General features: G+C 25.8%; 1 long non-coding RNA gene across 1 annotated transcript; it reads right to left on the reverse strand.

Moving 5' to 3' along the window:
• Positions 1–664: 664 nt before the first annotated feature.
• LOC107866173 lies at positions 665–1,711 on the reverse strand. Its single transcript, XR_001672793.2, has 3 exons — positions 1,545–1,711; positions 1,379–1,473; positions 665–936 (listed from the first exon to the last, which is right to left on the reverse strand). It is a non-coding gene; the product is annotated as an uncharacterized LOC107866173 (long non-coding RNA).
• Between the last annotated feature and the right edge of the window lie 5,964 nt (positions 1,712–7,675).

The raw sequence follows: 7,675 nt of genomic DNA on the forward strand, positions 1-7,675 counted from the left end.
ATAAATAATTTATTAAATAATATATAGATAGATTCTTATATGAAAAGAATATAAAATTTAAAATAAAAAGAAAAAAATAATTGCACCAACTCAACCACTTCTCAAAATATATAGACGTACCATTTGATTTCATAGGGTAAATATGTTAACAACATGTAATTATTTACTTTAGAAGTTGAAGAGCAGAATATTTATTCTTGCAATTTATAATAATTTAAAAATAAATCAGATAAATACACTATTTTTCAAAGTTATAAAGAAAGAAAAAAAAGAAATAATAAAATATAAAGGGTTTTTTTCATGTATATAAATTTTTTAAAAAATAAATGAGATAAATACACCATTTTTCAAATTTAAAAGAAAAGAAAAAAAAGAAATAAATAAAACATAACGGGTTATTTTTCGTATATATAAAAATTTTCAGAATTGCCTCATTGTGTACATAAAACTTTTAGAATTAATTATCTCGCTTCCCTCCCTCACCTCTATGTTCCTTTATATTTCTCAAATTTTATGTCATGCATATTTATTGGTAGTCCTAAAAACGTAGACATAACTAAGATACAAATAACAAATATATTTCAATTATTAAAATTTATTTAGCTAATGGACACATATCATTATGTTTTTAATCGTTAGTTGAAAAATAGAAAGAAAGACGAAATAAATGCATAATTGTTCGCGCTTTTGTTGATATCCATTTTCACAAGTCTTACACCATTTTTAAAGTATCTTCTTCTTTTTCAAGTGAAACAAAAACATAAACATCATAATGGAAATGAAGTAAAATCGCATGAAACAAAAAAAATATGAACTTCTATAGAAGAAAACGAAATAATAAAGACATAATTGTCCAAACACTTATTAATATCTACTTCTTCAATCTATCACCATTCAAGAGTGGTCTTCTTCTTCTTTCGCAAGTCAAATAAAAATCTGAATGTAATAGTGAAAATGAAGGATAACCTTAGAGTTGAAAAATATAAAGAAAGTTTTTTTTTCAAGTGAAACAAAAACCTGAACATTATAGTAAAAATGAAGGATAATCTTGATTAGAATCGCATGACATAAAACATATGAACTTCTATAGAAAGAAAAATGAAACAGATAAAAATGTCTCGATATCCACTTTCACAAGCTTGTCACCATTCAAGAGCCTTCTTCTTTTTCAAGCCAAACAAAAACATAAATAATAATGAAAATAAAGGACAACCTTAATGAAACAAAAAATATGAATTTATATACATAAAAATGAAGGAATACAATAAGGTATCTTAATTTTTAAAATAAATATTTAGGAGTTATAAATTAAATTATATATCGACCTATTAAGAAAATTAAAGAGAACAAACAATAGTAAAACACTTGGAAAACTCACGAATATCATTGGACATCTTCTTGATGGCATCTTCTAAAACAGGTTTGCCTTTCTCTTGAAATAAGGAAACATGAATTGAGTTTATTACTTGGCTCCTACAACAACAACAACATTAGGCCTCAAGGGTATCATTTGATTACTTAATTTGCGAAGGAAAACAGATTACCTGAAGAGTGGAGTTGCTGGCATAATTGCATTCTCCATTTCCTACCTTCACATGCAAAAGCAAATTAAAAAAACTACAATTAGACAGGAAAAAAGGACCCAAAGCAAAATTTTAACAGCAAGCCCACATTATACTCAAACAAATAGAATCGGAACAATGAAAATAAAAGAAAGGAAAATAGATGACCTTTCAAATGGAAACAAAAAAGGCATAATAGTAGGATATTTCCTTATTCTCTGCCTTCCAAACTTATCACTCAACAATTTCGGAACCAACTCATCGCCCAAATCATTATTATTAGCCGATTATTCGATCCAATGAAAGAGAGTTCATAAGGACCAGCAAATGCGGATCCAATGAACATGAATTTTCTTGTATACACATTTTCTTGTCATCAAAATGTTGGTGGTGAAATGGATCTGGCGATTGCTGCTGCTGATTTTTTTGTATAATTTTTTATATTGGATTAGGAGTTTTACTAAGGTTCTTTTTTATTGACTGCTGTGAAGAGCAGTGATTTTTGAATTCTACACAAAAACGCTTTAATTTAACATTTATGAGTAGTGTCTTTTGAGCCTATAAAATGCTTTAATAAAATAATTTATTAATTTTTATGTAAAATAAAATATAAAAAAATTGTCAAGAAAAGGAGGAAATAGATAAATACTAATACTGATTGAAGAATGCGCCACATCAGCAACTTGTTATTCCTTCTTTATTTATATATATATATATATATTGATTTACTATAACCGAATGTTCAAAGAAAAAATTTAATTCATATTTGCCTGTGGACATTTCATGAACAAAATGAAATTGAAATTTTACCACTTATAAAAGAAAATAAAAATGAGTATTGTATATTAGAACTCACAACAAACATTTATAGAAAGTTGTGAAGAAAATTATGGGGTCTACGTGAGATATTATATAACGTTGAGATGTGATTGACATTTACAAAAAGAGGTTTATTTATATTTTTTGGGGCACTAAAAATGAATGTACAAACTTCGAGGCTTACAAAATAAGCAAACAATGCACTTTTTTGAAATGACAAGAATGCCCTCGATCATCCCATTTACTCACTCTTCTATATAAACTAGATAACGAAGGGCCATTTTACGGGGCCCAATATTAATATTTTAAATATATTTATAGGTTATTTAATTAGTTTTTTAAATAATCATCAATATTTTCAAATTAGCACAATAAAAAATGATGATAAAGATACACATTATAATAAAGTGTTAATTATATTAATGTTTTTTTATACAATCATAGGAAACAACTAAAAAATAAAAAATGATCCATCTATAAATTTATTTTGACGGGGTTTAGCGAATGAAATTCAACCTATTTGATGAAAGTTAAAATTAATCATATTATTCTTTACAAAGTGATAAAAATGAAAAAGTTATGGTCTCACGTCTTATTTTAAATACTATAAAATCAAGAGGATAATTTAGTATATTTTAAAAAAAAAAATGATTTATATACTTGATGAGAGAATACACTATCTCAAAATGATATATTTTTATTTTGAAGATTGTAAATGTGTTGTAAAGAGATATATGTAGTTAAGTGTACCAATTATAACGTCATGATATACTATGAACAACCGTAACAGTTAAATTAAATAAATTATAGTTTTAGAATTATCTTTAGTATATATAGTTTTAAAATTAAATGAATACTTTTTTTATCATTTATCAGTTTCTTTTTTTATTATTTTACTATTAATATAGTATTCTATTCGTTTTGATCCATTTAAAAGGAGAACGTCTCTTTATTTCTGACAACTTTTTAATCAATTCTGCAAAATTAAAAAGTATTTTGATACATTTTACATATCTTTAGCTTATTAATATAAGATTTAAAATCTTTTTTTTAATTTATTAAAATTCAATATCAGATCAAAATCAGATAAATAAATAACTGTAACTAATTAAACTCTTTTCTCTGAGGATGAACTAAACGTGTCAATTGTTTCCATATCAATTCAATTCTATTTTAATTTATTATTTCATTGCAATATCTTAATTAAAAGTAATCTCAAGTCATAGTTTAAAACTTTACTCATTAATAATATTATATTATATAATGGACTAAATATTAAATAAGGAATTCAACTCTGGTATGACATAATATCTGTAATGGTTTATAGATTAATTTCAATGAATTTTATAAGTTTGTTATAATTATTAGAAGCTTATGAAAATAATCTTTGGCTAAAACATAATTTTAGAAGTTTGAATTTTGAAAATACAATATACATATTCAAAAGCATAATTTAACATCTAAAAGTTTTGTATTTTTTTTCTTAGAAATGCACCATTCTATTAATACTCTATCTGTTCCAGTTTGTTTGGTATATTTTAATTTCGTACGAAATTTTAAAAAGTAAAATATTTTCTTAATATTGTGATATTAAATAAAAGATATGTAAAATATACTAAAATATTCTTTAATCTTATAATCTTGGATGTGACATGTGAAAAGTTAAAATTATAAATGTTGCTAAAAAATAAGAAAAGTTTTTTTCTTAAAGAAATAAATCAAACAAATTGAACTGAAGAAAGTACTAAATAATGACAAATAAAACTTCCACAAAAAATAAAAAAATAAAAAAAATGAAAAAATAGAACATGAAAGAAAATAAAAAAATCGGTGAAGAGATTATCAAAAATTGAAAATTGAAAGAGCGGTTTGATATGCAATAGGTTTCAACGAAATAAGAAGATGAATCAGTCTGAGAGAAATCTAGAAGATTAGAAAGATAGATGAATTCTGGACACACAAAGAGAGGAGAGATTTGCAGAAGCCATTGAAAGAGAGGATAATTCGACATTCATATCAATTACTCTGTTCATCAATTAAGAGAGAATGGATTTGGATACTTCTCTAGAGTTCTAGTGCAACTAACTAAAATATTATGGAGTATAAAATTATATTTATGCCCTTGAAAATATCATGGAGTATAAAATTACATTTAAATAAGAAATTCAACTTTGGTATGACATAATATCCGTAATGGTTTATAGATTAATTTCAATGAATTTTATAAGTTTGTTATAATTATTAGAAGCTTATGAGAATAACCTTTGGCTAAAACATAATTTTAGAAGTTTAAATTTTGAAAATATATATATACATATTCAGAAGCACAATTTAACATCTACAAGTTTTGTATTTTTTTTTCTTAGAAATGCACCATTCTGTTAATACTCCATCTGTTTCAGTTTGTTTGGTCTATTTTAATTTGGTACGAAATTTTTGAAAGTAAAATATTTTTTTTAATATTGTGATATTAAATAAAAGATATGTAAAATATACTAAAATATTCTTTAATCTTATAATCTTGAATGTGACATGTGAAAAGTTAAAATTACAAATGTTGCTATAAAATAAAAAAAAGTTTTTTTTAAAGAAATAAATCAAACAAATTGAACCGAAGAAAGTACTAAATAATGACAAATAAAACTTCCACAAAAAATAAAAAAATAAAAACTCGAAAAAAATAGAACATGAAAGAAAATAAAAAAATTGATGAAGAGCTTACCAGAAATTGAAAATTGAAAGAGCAATTTGATATGCAACAGGTTTTGAAGAAATAAGAAGATGAATTAGTCTGAGAGAAGTTTAGAAGAGTAGAAAGATAGATGGATTCTGGACATACAAAGAGAGGAGAGATTTGCAGAAGCCATTTAAGAGAGGATAATTCAACATTTCTATCAATTACTCTGTTCATCAATTAAGAGAGAATGAATTTGGATACTTCTCCAGAGTTCTAGTGCAACAAACTAAAATATCACAGAGTATAAAATTATATTTATGCCCTTGGTCATTCACTTCTTCACCTTCCTATCTAGTAAAAATAAAAAAATAAAAAAGTTAATTTTAAGGCCCTTAAACGGGCCCAATATAACTGATTACAAATGTTAGATTTATTTTGTATATACAAAAAAAATAAATCTTTGTTATTATTTTGCCTATTAAGCAAAAATTTAAGCATTATTGACAAAAATATGATATTGTATTTTGACCAATATTCTACTGGTACCAATCAATGTTTTAAAAGGCAGAGGCGTGAAGCAAAGCGTTTTAGTTAGCACAGGGCGAGGCGTAAGCTCCATGGATCTTTCAATTTTTAATTTATAATATAGTAAAATAGTGTCATAAAGTAGAAATTGTAAAAAAAAAAAAACATGATTAAACAAATTTATCAAAAATAAAACTTCTAATCTAATTTTATACATATAAATAAGGAAATGCTATAACCAACGTGGGTTATGGTGCAATGGATAAGGCTACTCCACCCTTAACCAAAGGTCGAGGGTTCGACCCTGGGTATGGAGAAATTCTGTTGGGAGCGCTGCCACCTTAATCGGCCCTGCAACACGTGATCTGGATTAGTCGGGGCTCCAATACGGGCACCGAACACCAGATGAAAAACCCAAAAAAATTAAAAATGCTATAAGCTATTATGATATGCAATTCAACTCTAACATCTGCCCTCTTAAATAATAAAAGAGTTACATTTTTATAAAATATATTACTATTGTACTATGCAATTTACATTCCTAAAAGAAATTAAATAATAAACTTTATTAGTACCCTAATGGTAATTTTTAGATAATAGAATACAAAAATTTACTTACTATTCGATTAGAAGTGGATAACTACCTAGATTACAAAGAGGATTCAATATTTTGTGATAATTATCATTTCAAATAGCGATTATTTTGGGACTTATGACAAATAATAAAATATGATAATTTTGAGACGTATGACGATAATATGAAGATCAATTATAAGTGAAGATGTAAAATTCAGCTAATTAAATATTTTTAAAAATAATGTTAAATGATATTCATCCTTACGACATTTTCAAATAGTAAATATGTGATGCAATGACCTGCTATTAAGTTATTCTCAAAATTCTTATACATATAGTCGAAACAACCTATGAAGCATCATTTATTTAATATAGAATTATAAAAGTCGATAATGTTAATTAAAGAATTCGACGCATAATTTGCCTAAGATCTGTTAAGGGAGCCCTAAGCATTGGGCGTTAAGCGTGCTTCGAGCGTACAGTCGGGCGCTTAAGGCATAACCCTCACAGGACTACTTAATCCTACGCCTCAAGGCGTTTTTCCAGTGCCTTGCCCTGGGGCAAGCCTCAAAACTTCCTTTAAAACACTGGTACCAACTAAAATTTTAGCATAAATGAAATATTGTATGCAAAGTTACCTAACAAATATTCTCAAGTATTGTTGGTATCTATTATGAAACATTCATAATTTTACTGTTCTAAAGTACTAAGGATCTAAAATTTAATTTGCTTTTCAATATCGCATAATGACATAAATTATTACAATTTAAAATACAATTTTATTTGTTAGATTTCACATTTAATGAATTTCCTACAGTGTTCCTAACTCTTTTACTTCCTTTGAAAAATCTATTAAGAACATGGTTCTTGTACTTCTTTCTTCATTATTTTTTGCACATGAATTGTTACTTGTATAATATTATCAATTATTAAAATAATATTAAATTTTAGTTGATACAACAACATATCCAATATATAATTTCACAAAATAGGTTTGAGAATAGTATAATGTACATAAACCTTACCTCCACTCTCAGAGGTAGAAAGACTATTTCTAACAGAATTTTAAGCATTAATTGGTATCTTAAAATAAAAAATAAAGAAAATAAAAAAAATAATTTACTATGGTTAATTAAATTTTGAATTGATCAATTTTAAAATGTAAAGATTTTTTTATTTTCCACTCAGTGTCTAAAACTCGCATTGAAATCCCGACTAATTCGATTCGCGCACTGTAGGGGGTGGTGCTCCCAACATAATTTTCTTCATTTTCAAGGCTCAAATTTGAGACCTCTGATTATGGGTGGACCAATCCTAACACTACACCACTATCCACGTTGATAATCTAAAGACATCCTATTATCAATAATTCAATATACATTAATTGGACTCAAGAATACTTTATTCTTTTTATCAAATTTGATTCAACAAATCAAAGTTAAATCAAACTCACATTAATTCAACTGTTTAAATAATTTTCTAATGTTTAAAAGAAAACAAAATACAGACTTCCTAT

The sequence above is a fragment of the Capsicum annuum genome, chromosome 3, assembly GCF_002878395.1.
Source record: "Capsicum annuum cultivar UCD-10X-F1 chromosome 3, UCD10Xv1.1, whole genome shotgun sequence".
NCBI classification, from domain to species: domain Eukaryota; kingdom Viridiplantae; phylum Streptophyta; class Magnoliopsida; order Solanales; family Solanaceae; genus Capsicum; species Capsicum annuum.